Here is a 13,216-nt window from a genome sequence, read left to right on the forward strand (position 1 = left end):
CTTTACATCCTTCAGATTGGCAATGATGACAAGAAAGGAAAATGACACATGTGGGAGGTTTTGAAGGGAGAAAAAGACACATTATTATACTGTTGGTAGAGCTATGAAATTGCCCTGTCATTCTATCAGTTAATAAACATTTACTAAGCATTTGCTATGTGCTAGTATTATGCTAAATTCATACAAAGAAATACAAAGGAATACAAAGAAAAGTTTTGTAAGACAATATGAAAAAATTATGTACAAACAAGATGCAGTCAAATGAAAGGAAACAACAGCAGGGATCCACTAGAATTAAAGGGATGGAGAGATGCTTTCTGTAGAAATTTAAGATTTTTCCTGCATCTTGGAAACTAGGGAAACTAGGAGATGGAAATGAGGACAGAAACTATTACATAAAGGGGGGCAGTCAGTAAAAATGCTACAATTTAGGAGATTTAATATTTTTTGGCTCACAGTACAACAAAAAAACCATTGTCTTTGAATCACTGAACATTTGAGGATGGTATAAGGAGTAAGAAAACTAGAAAAGCATGTGAGTAAGGGTGGGTTAAAAAGGGCTTTGAACACCAATCAAAGAATTTTATATTTGATCCTGTAGATCAGGGTGGTCCTAAATGTGGCCCTGGGGAGGGGGGAGGGCAATTTTATATGGTTGGTCCCTTGTGGGTTTACTAAATGCTTGAGTAAATGAAGCTGAGCTACCACAGAGCTCTCACTAAAATGGCAACTCAAAATATATTGTCTATTATTTCAATAAAAACTTTTAAAAGTGAGGTTGGACAGCCCTGCTATAGATAAAAGGGTGCCACTGGAGTTTATTAAGTAGGGGGGCAGGGTGATATGGTTAGAACTGCACTTTAGGTAGATCCATTTGACAGCTAGTTGAAGGATGGATTATAATAGCAGGGAGGGACTTGTGGTAGGAGCAAGCAAATGTGAAGTGTCAGGGTGGTCTTAGTGTCAGGAAATAGAAGAGAAAGTATTTGAGAGATGCTGTGAAGGTAAAATTGTGAGGCCTTGACAACAGATTACATATTGGAGATGAGAGTGAGGAGTTAAGGATGACCCCCAGATTGTGAGCATAGGTAACTGGGAAGATGGTGTACCTTCATCAGCAATAGAGATATTAGAAAGAGGGGAAGTTTTGGGGGCAGAATGACTTCAGTTTGGACATAGTAAATGTAAGATACCCATAAGACATTCAGTTTATGGTAGGCACTTGGAAGTGTGAGTGTAGAGGTTAAGAGTGAGGTTATAGAAAAGGGAGGGAAGGAAAAAACATTTATATAACACTTACTACATATCAGGCACTGTGCTAAGGAGTTATACAAAAATTCTCTCATTTGATCCTCACAACCCTGTGAGATAGATGTTGTATTGGTGCCATTTTACAGTTGAGGAAGCTGAGGCAATCAGAAGGGAAGGTTAAAACTAGATAAATTAATCTGAGAATCATCAATATGGAGATGATAATTTGGGAAAGTAATTTGGAACTATACCCTAAAAAGTTATTAAACTATTCATATACTTTGACCCAGTGACACTTCTACTTAACCTTACATCCCAAAGAAATCTAAGAGGAACATGACTTGTAAATGCATAAATGTTTATAGCAACAAATAACTGGAAATTAAAGGAAATACCTGTTATTGGTAAATAACTAAGGAAATTATAGCATAGGCCAAGATAAGCTCCAAACGGTTCTGTGAATTCATGAATTTATATTCACAATGGCTTTGTGTTATGAAAAGGTCAGGCAACTAGACAATGGCAAATCGTTTTTCTTTCCTTTATTTTTAGTTTTCCTTTGTTTTGTTTTAATAAGCACTTTTTTCTCCTTCCTACTTCCTTCCATTGGGGGGGGGGGGAAAGAGAAACAAAACCTAATAAAAATTATGTATAATCAAACAAAAACAATTATGTCTAGTCAAGTCTATGATGAAGTCTAAATAAAAGCATTTTTCATTCTTCTTCATGTCTGTCACCTTGCTATCAGAAGTTGAGTAACATGCTTTTATCATCAGTCCTCTAAAATCACAGTCGGTCTCTTCATTGAAGAGATTTCTTAAGTTCTTTAAAGTTATTTGTCTTTACATATTATTCTAAAATTTTTTCTCCTGATTAATTCCAGTGATGTTTTCCCTCTTTATCTCTGCCCTCTCATTTCCCTGGCTTCCTTAAAGTCTGAGATAAATTCCCAAAGATTTATAGGAAGTCATTTGTAGTTCCTTTTAATTCCAATGTCTTACATCTCAATTATTTCCTATTTATCCTATATATGGCTTGTTTGTACATTTTTTGTTGCTGTTCTCTCTCCAAATGAGATCATTGAACTCCTTGAGAAGAGGGTTTATTTTGCTTTCCTTATCCCCAACATTTAGCACAATACCTAGAACATTTAGGTGTTTGTTAAATATTGACTTACTGACTGCTCACTTTTTACTCTTTATCAGTTTGAACATATCTTCTCAGATTTCTTGGAAACCATCCCTTTCCTTCATTTCTTATGGTGCAATAGTATTCTATTACATTCATATGTCATAATTTGTTTAGTCATTCTCCAATGATTTCCAATTCTCCAAACCCCCTTATTGTTCTTTATCATGAGAAAGATATGTAAATATGTCTGTACATATGGGTCCTTCAACTTTTTTGATCATTTTGAAGTATAGAATTAGTTTTACCCTGGGTAAAAACAGATGCACTGTGAATGATGCTTAGGGCATAGCTTCAGATTGTTATTCCAAAACTACTCCGCTAATCATGCATTAACGTGCTAGTTTTCTCTCAATCCCGCAAACATTTGTTATTTTCTTCTTTTTTGGTCACCTCTACCAATTTTATGGATATAATGTAGAACTTCAGTGTTATTTTAATTTGCATTTCATTGTCATTTTAAAAAATAAGGCTGTTTGTTGCTTTTTTTTTTCCATTTTAAACTCTTAATATCCTTTGACCCATTATAAAGTGGGAAATGGGCTTGTCCCTAGAAATTTCACTAACGGGGTTGCTAGGTGGTGCTGGGGCAACTAGGTGGCACAGTGGATAGAGCACCGGCCCTGGAGTCAGGAGTACCTGAGTTCAAATTCAATCTCAGACACTTAATAATTACCTAGTTGTGTGGCCTTGGCAAGCCACTTAACCCCATTGGCTGGCAAAAACCTAAAAAAAAAAAAAAGAAATTTCAATAACTTCCAGATATGTAATATGTATATATTATATATGGAAATGAAACCTTTATTTTTAATAAAGGATTATATAAATTCAATTTAATTCAACAGATTTTATTATCCATCTATGTATAAGACATTGTTTTTAAGAACCTGAATTACAAAGATAAAAAGAAATAAACTCCAGAAGATTATATTCTATGGGAGAGATACTGTAATTATGAGATTAGACTCAAAAAGTAGGTTGGAACCATATGGTGTAGTGCACCCTCAAACTCCAATCTAGGATTTATCTTTGATTTGGTAGTTAAGCATTTGAAAACTCTTGAAGCATTTGAAAATGTTTTTATTTTTAACATTAATTTAAAAAAAGATGTTTGTGTTTCAAATTTTCTCTCACTCTCTTGTTTTTCCCTCACCTATTGAGAAGACAATATGATATCAATTGTACATGTGAAGTCATGCAAAACATATTTCCAAATTAGTTATGTTGCTAAAAAATTTAATAAGAAAAATTAAATGAAAAAACTATGCTTCAATCAGTTTATCAATTCTCTTTCTGAAGGTGGATAGCATTATAGATCCTTAGGAATTGTCTGAGATCAAGAATAGAGCATATCTATCACAGTTGATCATCAAAATATTTCTATTACTGTATACAGTGTTCTCTTGATTCTACTCATTTCACTTTGCATTACTTTATATAAATTTTCCCTGTTTTTTCTGAAAGCATACTATTTGTTATGTTTTATAGCACAATAATCTTTCATCACAATCATCCTATTACTTGTTCAACCTTTCCCAAATTGATGGGTATCCTCTCAGTTTCCAATTCTTTGCCACAACAAAAAGAGCTGGTATGTTTTTGTACAGATAAATCCTTCCCTTTTGATCTCTAGGATATAGTCTTAATACTGGTATTTCTGATTCAAAGAGCTTTTAGAGCATACATCCAAATTGTTCTTGAAGCATTTTCTTTTTTCTTTTTTTTAAGATTTTATTTTAGTTTTACAATTTTTCCCCAATCTTACTTCCCTCCCCCCCCAACAGAAAGCAATTTGCCAGTCTTTACATTGTTTCCATGATATACATTGATCCAAATTGAATGTGATGAGAGAGAAATAATATCCTTAATGAAGAAACATAAGGTATAAGAAACAGCAAGATAAGACAATAAGATATCAGGATTTTTGTTTTTTTTATTAAAGATTTTATTTATTTTTAATTTTACAGTTTTCCCCCATCTTACTTCCCTCCTCCCCCACCCCAGAAAGCAATCAGTCAGTCTATACATTGTTTCTATGTTGTGCATTGATCCAATTTGAGTGTGATGAGAGAGAAATCATATCCTAAAGGAAGAAACAAAGTATAAGAGATAATAAGATCAGAGAATAAGATATCAGGTTTTTTCCCCTAAATTAAAGTCAATAGTCCTTGGTCTTTGTTCAAACTCTACAATTCTTTCTCTGGATATAGATGATATTCTCCATCACAGACAGCCCCAAATTGTCCCTGATTGTTGCACTGATAGAATGAGCGAGTCGATCAAGGTTGATCATTGCCCCCATGTTGCTGTTAGGATGGATGTACAGTGTTTTTCTGGTTCTGCTCAACTCACTCAGCATCAGTTCATATAAATCCCTCCAGGCTTCCCTGAATTCCCATTCCTCCTGGTTTCTAATAGAACAATAGTGTTCGATGACATGCATATGCCACTGTTTGTTAAGCCATTCCCCAATTGAAGGACATTTACTTGATTTCCAATTCTTTGCCATCACAAACAGGGCTGCTATGAATATTTTTGTACAAGTGATGTTTTTACCCTTTTTCATCATCTCTTCAGGGTATAGGCCCAGTAGTGGTATTGCTGGATCAAAGGGTATGTACATTTTTGTTGCCCTTTGGGCATAGTTCCAAATTTCTCTGCAGAAAGGTTGGATGATTTCACAGCTCTTGAAACATTTTCAAACAAGAAGTAATACAATCAGATATTTGTAGTTAGGAAGATTGTATTAGGAAGATTATTGTGAGCAACTGAATGAAAAGAGATGGGAAGAGTACCTACCATGGAGTCAGGAGGATCTGAGTTCGAATTTGATCTCAGACACTTAATCACTTAGTTGTATGAACTTTGGCAAGTCATTTAACCCCATTGCCTTGCAAAAAAAAAAAAAGAGAGAGATGGGAAAGAAGTGCCTGAAGGCAGTCTGGTGATTACTTAAAAGATAATGAACAATATATCAGAAAAATGTTAAAATGTTTTGGCAGTTCATCCTATAATGTTTGGTTTATCACTGCTGTAATCCTGTAATTCTACCAATATTGTATACAAAAAAAAATAAGGTTTTTTAAAATAAAATTTTGATATCTTTTCTTTTTATAACATCAATGTTTTCCTAGTATTTCTCTTCCACATCTGCCAGAGAGCCACTTTATATAAGCAATTTTTTTAAACTGAGCAACATAAAAAGATCTGATAGTCTGTAATCTTCTATGCTTGTGAGTTTCCACCACCACCATTATCTGCAAAGGAGTGGGGAAAGGCAACTTTGATTTCTGACTCCAAATATATTTTTACCTTTCCAACATTGTTTTGTTTTTTAGTGCTTGAGAAATGAAAAATTCAGAGGAGCATGTATCTATCCGTTCACTTATGACAACTGATATAAAAGGAAGTAAAACTAGGAACACTATCTACTTAGTGATGTTCAACAATGTAAATAAAGTTTATGATTTTTGTAAATGTAAGTATTATATCCTTCCTTTATGAATGTGAATATTTGCTCATAATAACTACATATATAAATGCATCATTAGATATGCCCTCTTGATTTGCATAAACTGATGCTGAGTGAGATGAGCAGAACCAGAAAAACACTGTATACCCTAACAGCAACATGGGGACGATGATCAATGTTAATGGACTTGCTCATCTCATCAATGTAACAATCAGGGACAATTTGGGGCTGTCTGCAATGGAAAATGCTATCTGTATCCAGAGAAAGAACTGTGCAGTTTGAACAAAGACCAAGGGCTATTAACTTTAATTTAGGAAAAAAGACCTAATATCTTATTTTCTGATCTTATTATCTCTTATACTTTTTGTTTCTTCCTTAAGGATATGATTTCTCTCTCTCATCACATTCAGTTTGGATCAATGTATACCATGGAAACAATGTAAAGATTGGCAAACTGATTTTTCTGGGGGGTGGGGGGAAGGAAGTAAGATTAGGGGGAAAATTGTAAAACTCAAAATAAATAAAATCTTTAAGAGAAAAAAAGATATTCCCTCTTTAAGGTTTTTTTATATTATTAGATGTAATTTTTTTTACTACTTATTTTGCTAAAATTCTCCAAAATAAAGTAAATATCTAAGCAAGAGGAAATCAGGGTCTGAATTGAGAATAGAAGAGGGTTAGATTGGAAGAGATAACTTGGAGACAGATTTTGTAAGATTTGCAAACTGATTGGATGTGGGAGCTGGAGAGAATGCAAAATGAATGACTACAAAGACTTGTGCCTATGTGACAAGAAATCAATAAAAATAAAGTTTGGAGAATAGGCTAGTTTTGGTTAGGTGTTAGATGAATTTATTTTTGGACAAATGGAATTTGAGTTTTACTATTTATTTCTGGTTGGTCTACCTCCAGTCTTTTCCCCACTCTAGTACATTCTCTACTGGTTATCAAATTGATCTTTCCAGAGTACAGTGGTTCTTTAAAAAGTTTTTTTTTAATTTAATTTTATTTATTTAAGGCAATGGAGTTAAGTGACTTGCCCAAGATCACACAGCTAGGCAATTATTGTCTGAGGCTGGATTTGAACTCAAGATAATCCTGACTACAGGACCCGTATTCTATCCACTGTGCCACCTAGCTGTCCCATACAGTAGTTCTTTATTATTTCCAGGATCAAATATAAAATTCTTTGGTACTTAAAGTCCTTCAAAATTACTCCCCTTCATTTATGCTATTATCCAAAGCACTGAGCTCCTTAGTATTCTTCCAATAATACATTCCATCTCCTGACTGTTTTTTCACCAGGCATGTCCCCCATTCCTGGAACTATCTCCTCTATCCCTTGAAAGAAATGCCAAAGTCACCCATTTAGGCCATCCTGGGGGCATCAACAGTCATTTTGACATATGTCTTGCCTCTGGACTTTCATAATTCTGGAGGAGAGAATGAGACTGAAAGCTTTGCATTGATCTGTCTCACTTAAATCCATTTCATAAACATGTCATCACCTTATTGAAATCACTAGGGGTGGCTAGGTGGTGCAGTGGATAAAGCACATACCCTGGAGTCAGGAGTACCTGGGTTCAAATCTGATCTCAGACACTTAATAATTACCTAGCTGTGTGGCCTTGGGCAAGCCACTTAACCCCATTTGCCTTGCAAAAAATAAACCAAAACCTAAAAAAAAAAAGAAATCACTACTGCTCCACCACCACCACACAATAGTAAATTTCACTAGTATTTCCTAGGGGCAAGTAAGTGGTGCAGTGGATAGAGCACTAGCCCTGGAGTCAGGAATACCTGAGTTCAAAACTAACTTCAGACACTTAATTGCCTAGCAGTGTGATCTTGGGCAAGTCACTTAACCCCATTGCCTTAAATAAAAAAGAAATTTAAAAAAAAGCATTTCCTAATTCCCCTCTAATGTTAGTGCCTTCCCTTGAGATTGTGTCCAATTTATCTTGTCTTTTTTGTACAGGTTCTGTTTTCTTATTAGAGTAACTTCTTAAAAACAGGGATAATTTTTTCCCTTCCTATGTATCCCCAGCATTTAGCACAGTGACTATACATAAATACATGTTGACTTGACATTATTGCATAGAATTGACTTTAAAATTGAAAAAAGTCTCAGAGGAAAAGCACAAAGTGGCAGAAGATTCAGCACTGGGGAACAATTTTGAATAGGAAGGAAAAAAAACCCAGTGAAACAAAGGATCAGAGAGTTAAGAGAATAACTTGGAAAATATCATCTTTCGTGGAATTCAAGGGAAAATAAAGTATCAAAAAGGGGGATTGTCATATTCAAATACTACAGAAAATTGGAAAATGAGGAACAAAATGTCATTGAATTTGGGGATTGAGGCCATTATAGTAGTTTGGTGAAATTTTTCAAGGGTGGCAAAGAGAGAAGCTGGATTATAAAAGTCTAAGGAATATGAAGATACTGTATTAGGAAAGTGAGAAATGTCATATATTTCAAATACTACAGAAAGTTGAAGAATGAAGAATAAATAAAATGTCAGTAAATTTGGAGACTTAAGAGGCTATTAGTGAGGTGAAAAGTTTCAGTAGTTGTAAAGACAGAAGCTAAATTGTAAAGGGCTAAGGAATATGAAGGGTTTAGGAAAGAGGAGCTAGTGATTAGATTACTCTTCTAGAAATTTGGGAATGAAAAGGAGAAATGTAAGATGTTAGTTTAAGTGGATGGCAAAAACCATGAAAGAGTTCTTTTTATTAAAGGACAGGACATTCTTGAGAATATTTTGTTTACAAAGGTAAAATAATATAGGGAAGAAAAATTATGAGGGGTTGATCTTTGGAAGGAATATAGGAAGGGAAAGGATGGGACTGATTAAAGGGACCAGAAGAGAGGTTAAATTTGACAAGGAGGCATTCTATGAATTTCATCTTATGAAATTCAAATATCCCAATAGAGCCACCCCAGGATCCTAAACCCAAGAGTCTTAGAAATGTTTTTTTTTAGGTTTTTGCAAGCCAAATGGAGTTAAGTGGCTTGCCCAAGGCCACACAGCTAGGTAATTATTAAGTGTCTGAGGTCAAATTTGAACTCAGGTGCTCCTGACTCCAAGGCCAGTGCCACCTAGCTGCCCCTTAGAAATGTTTTCAAGAGTCTAGATGAAACCTGGCAAGTGTTCCTACAGGTATTTCAGTCACAAAAGTCCTTGGCACTCGCAATGTAAGATTAGATATTGATAAAATTTTCAGAGAAAATACCTTGAAGAGAATATGATCTGCTGATGGATGAGGGAGCTTTTCCATTTGATTTGTAGCTGAAGCCTTTCACAGGTGTTATCACCTTTATTAGAATGTAAGATTCTTGAGATTAGGGACTATTAGTTTTCTTTTAGATTCCAGTGTTTTAATACAGTATTTTGTAAATAGTAGACACTTAAGTATTTCATTCATGCTTTAATTCAATTAAGAAGAGTATTCTGTGAGGTGGCTTGGTGGCTCAGTGGATAAAGCACTGGCCCTGGAGTCAGGAGTACGTGAGTTCAAATCTGATCTTAATAATTACCTAGCTGTGTGGCCTTGGACAAGCCACTTAACTCCATTTGGCTTGCAAAAACCTAAAAAAAAAAAAAGAGAGTACTCTGGTGCTGCAGTGGGTTGGAAATAGGTTAAAGGAGAGGTAGAAGACTGTGATATCTTAGTGTTTTTTCCTTCATTCTTGAGGAAGACATCTGAGAGGTGATACCATGATAAATAAGTGAATTGTATTTAAGTGAGGCAGGGCTGTGCAAAGTATCCAGCCTCACCATCCCCCAGAGCCATCTGAGTCCAAGGATTAGATATGGATCAGGCTGATTAAGAGGTGGCCCTGAATGCACTGGGAGACCTTAATCTTTTTGAGTTAGGGTCCTTTAACAGGTCTCAGTGAGTAAGACTATGACTGAATGAAGCCTCCCTCATGGTTTCAATGAATCTTCCTTTTTTCCCAAAGCCAAGTCAGCAAAAGTTGCAAAGTTTCCACTTCCCCAAGGTCAGGTGGTAACAGACCTTATTCTTCATGGAAGGATACAGAATTCTCCCTCTTTGATAAATTAAAGTGAATTTGAATAATTATACAAATAGGGCTTGAAAATGCTTTGTGCTGATTGGCTAGATGCTCCAGCTATCTAGCCAATACAGGGCTGGGTGTGTGTTAGAGGTTACTATAAAAAGGGCTTGCATGACTCAGCACTTTGCACTCCTAGAGCTATAACTCAAGTTACTGAGGCTTTGCCTTCTTTTTTTTTTTTTAGGAAGATTTTATTTATTTTGTGTTACAATTTTCCCCCCATTCTTGCTTCCCTCCCCCCACCCCCACAGAAGGCATTGTTAGTCTTTACATTGTTTTCATGTTATTCATTGACCTCAGTTGAATGTGATGACAGAGAAATCATATCCTTAAGGAAGAAAAATAAAGTATGAGATAGCAAAATTACATAAGATAAGGGTTTTTTGTTTGTCTGATTTGAAGGTAATAGTCTTAGGTCTTTGGTTTTCCAAAGTCTACAACTCTTTCTCTGGACACAGATGGTATTCTCCATTGCAGATATCCCAAAATTGTCCCTGGTTGCTGCACTGGTGGAATGAGCAAATCCATCAAGGTTGATCATTACCCTCATGTTGCTGTTAGGATGTACAATGTTCTTCTGGTTCTGCTCATCTCGTGCATCAGTTCATGCACATCCTTCCAGGCTTCCTTGAATTCCCATCCCTCCTGGTTTCTAATAGAACAATAGTGTTCCATGACATACATATACCACAGTTTGTTAAGTCATTCCTCAATTGGACATTCACTTAATTTCCAATTTTTTGCCACCACAAACAGGGTTACTATATTTTTGTACAAATGATGTTTTTACCCTTTTCCATAATCTCTTCAGGGTATAGACCCAGGAGTGGTATTGCTGGATCAAAGGGGAGGCACATTTTTGTTGCCTTTTGGGCATAAGTCCAAACTGCTCTCCAGAAAGGCTGGATGAATTCACAGCTCCACCAACAATGTATTAGTGTACCAGATTTCCCACATCCAACATTGATCTTTGCCCTTTCTGGTCATGTTGTCCAGTCTGATAGGTGTGAAGTGATCTCAGAGATACTTATTTTACATTTCTCTAATAAGTAATGATTTGGAGCAGTTTTTCATATGACTATGGATTGCTTTGATTTCCTCATCTGTCTTTGCATATCCTTTGATCATTTGTCAATTGGGTAACAGCTTGTTGTTTTGAAAATTTGACTCAGTTCTCATTTTAGAAATGAGTCCTTTGTCCGAAATACTAGTTGCAAAAATTGTTTTCCAATTTACAACATTTCTTTTGATCTTGGTTACAGTGGTTTTGTCTGTGCAAATGCTTTTCAATTTAATGTAATCAAAATTGTCTAGTTTGTTTTTAAAGATGTTCTCCATCTCTTCCTTGGTCATAAACTGCTTCCCTTTCCATAAATTTGACAGGTAAACTACTCCTTGATCTTCTAGTTTGCTTATAATATTGTTTTTTATGTCTAAATCCTGTATCCATTTGGATCTTATCTTGGTCTATGGTATGAGGTGTTGGTCTAATCTAAACCTTACCAGATCTAAAATTATATTATAAAGCATCAGTCGTCAAAACTGTCTGGTATTGGCTAAGAAATAGAGTGGTGGATCAGTGGAATAGACTAGGAATCAGTGAAATAGCAGGAAATGATTATAGTAATCTGCTGTTGATAAACTCAAAAGAGTCCAGCTATTGGGATAAAAACTCTCTCTTCAATAAAAACTGTTGGGAAAATTGGTAGTATGGCTGTGCCCTCTTCTTAAGAACAAATAAACTCATTTTTGTTCTCCTGACCAGGTTTTTTGATTATTCCTGTTTAAGGAGAACCAAAGCTACGCTACACAGTTCTGATTCCACACAACAGCTAAACTGAGGCCAAAGCCCATTCAATGATTAGGGCTAGGAAAGAAAATGAGGCAAAGATTGACTTCTTTTCCCTAGTCAAAAAAAAAAATCAATCTGTGGGGAAGACTCTCAGGATTTCTGGTCAAAACAGAAATAATTGCTATTTACATTCACTCTGAGCCAATCAAGGCCCAAATAATGGCCAAGTAGGACTTGACCTGGAACCTGTTAATCAATCAATAAGAGACTAAGTGATTCAGGTTTTAGGCATGGTTCTTGGGGCAACTGGGTGGCAGTGAATAGTGCACTGGCCCTAGTCAGGAGGACCTTGAGTTCAAATATGACCTCAGACAATAATTACCTAGCTGTGTGACCTTGGCCATTAAACCCCATTGCCTTGCAAAAAGCCATAAAAAAAGTCATGGTTTGTAGTAAAAAATCAGGTCAGTAAACCCACAGATATCATGAGTTTTCAGCAATCAACAATTACATTCCTTTGTGCAGTGAACCTACAAGTAAAGGTGTGATATACTTTATAGACAGAGAATAGGAAAGAAGAAAGCACCTCACTGTGCAGCAGCAGCCTTAGCATCTCAGCTGACCTATTGGGAGGCTGGGTTGGAGGTTTTACATGGAATCAAAGAAGGCTAAGCTTTCATTAAGAGAAAAACTGAAATTTTCTAACAGAAGTACCTACCCTTCCCCTTTTTAATCCACCCACAATTCACCCCACTTCCAATTTTTCCAGCAGAAAATAATTGGTAGGCTTGACAAAGATTCCTGATGTTTGCAAGTGTTTATTAATTCAAGATAGATCTAGGTGTCATAGTGGATAGTGTACCTGGTCTGGAGTCAGGAAATCCCATCTTCCCGAGTTCAGATCTAATCTCAGACACTAGTGTGACCCTGAGCAAGGCCCTTCACCCTATTATCTCAATTTCCTCACATCTGTAAAATGAGTTAGAGAAGGAAATGGTAAAGCACTCCAAAATCTTTAATAAAAAAAAAATCCAAATGGGGTCATGAAGAGTTGGTAAGGAGCAAGTAACAGAAAACTAAAATCTGGAATATTAAGGGTTAAGACTTTTAAACATTTCCTCAGATAGGAGAGTTTTGAGCTTCTCAAGGTGATTTAGTCATTAATGAAGACATTTTACTAGTTCCTAATCTAGTTCTCTTTGAGGCATATAAATCAGCCCATTGTGGACCCTCTAAATGTAGTTTACCTACTATATTTGGGGATATATAGGATTATGTTTTTAAGTTATATGACCTAAGAGAATGTATTAAATTGTTCTGTGTCAAAAATTATTTAGCTTACAATTTCTTATAAAGTCTTGTCAAAAACTCTAATCTTGATTCAGGGTTTTTCCCTACCTTTTCAACCTCTATTTTATTATTAAACCTACAT

This window comes from Macrotis lagotis, chromosome 2 (assembly GCF_037893015.1).
Source record: "Macrotis lagotis isolate mMagLag1 chromosome 2, bilby.v1.9.chrom.fasta, whole genome shotgun sequence".
Taxonomy (NCBI): domain Eukaryota; kingdom Metazoa; phylum Chordata; class Mammalia; order Peramelemorphia; family Peramelidae; genus Macrotis; species Macrotis lagotis.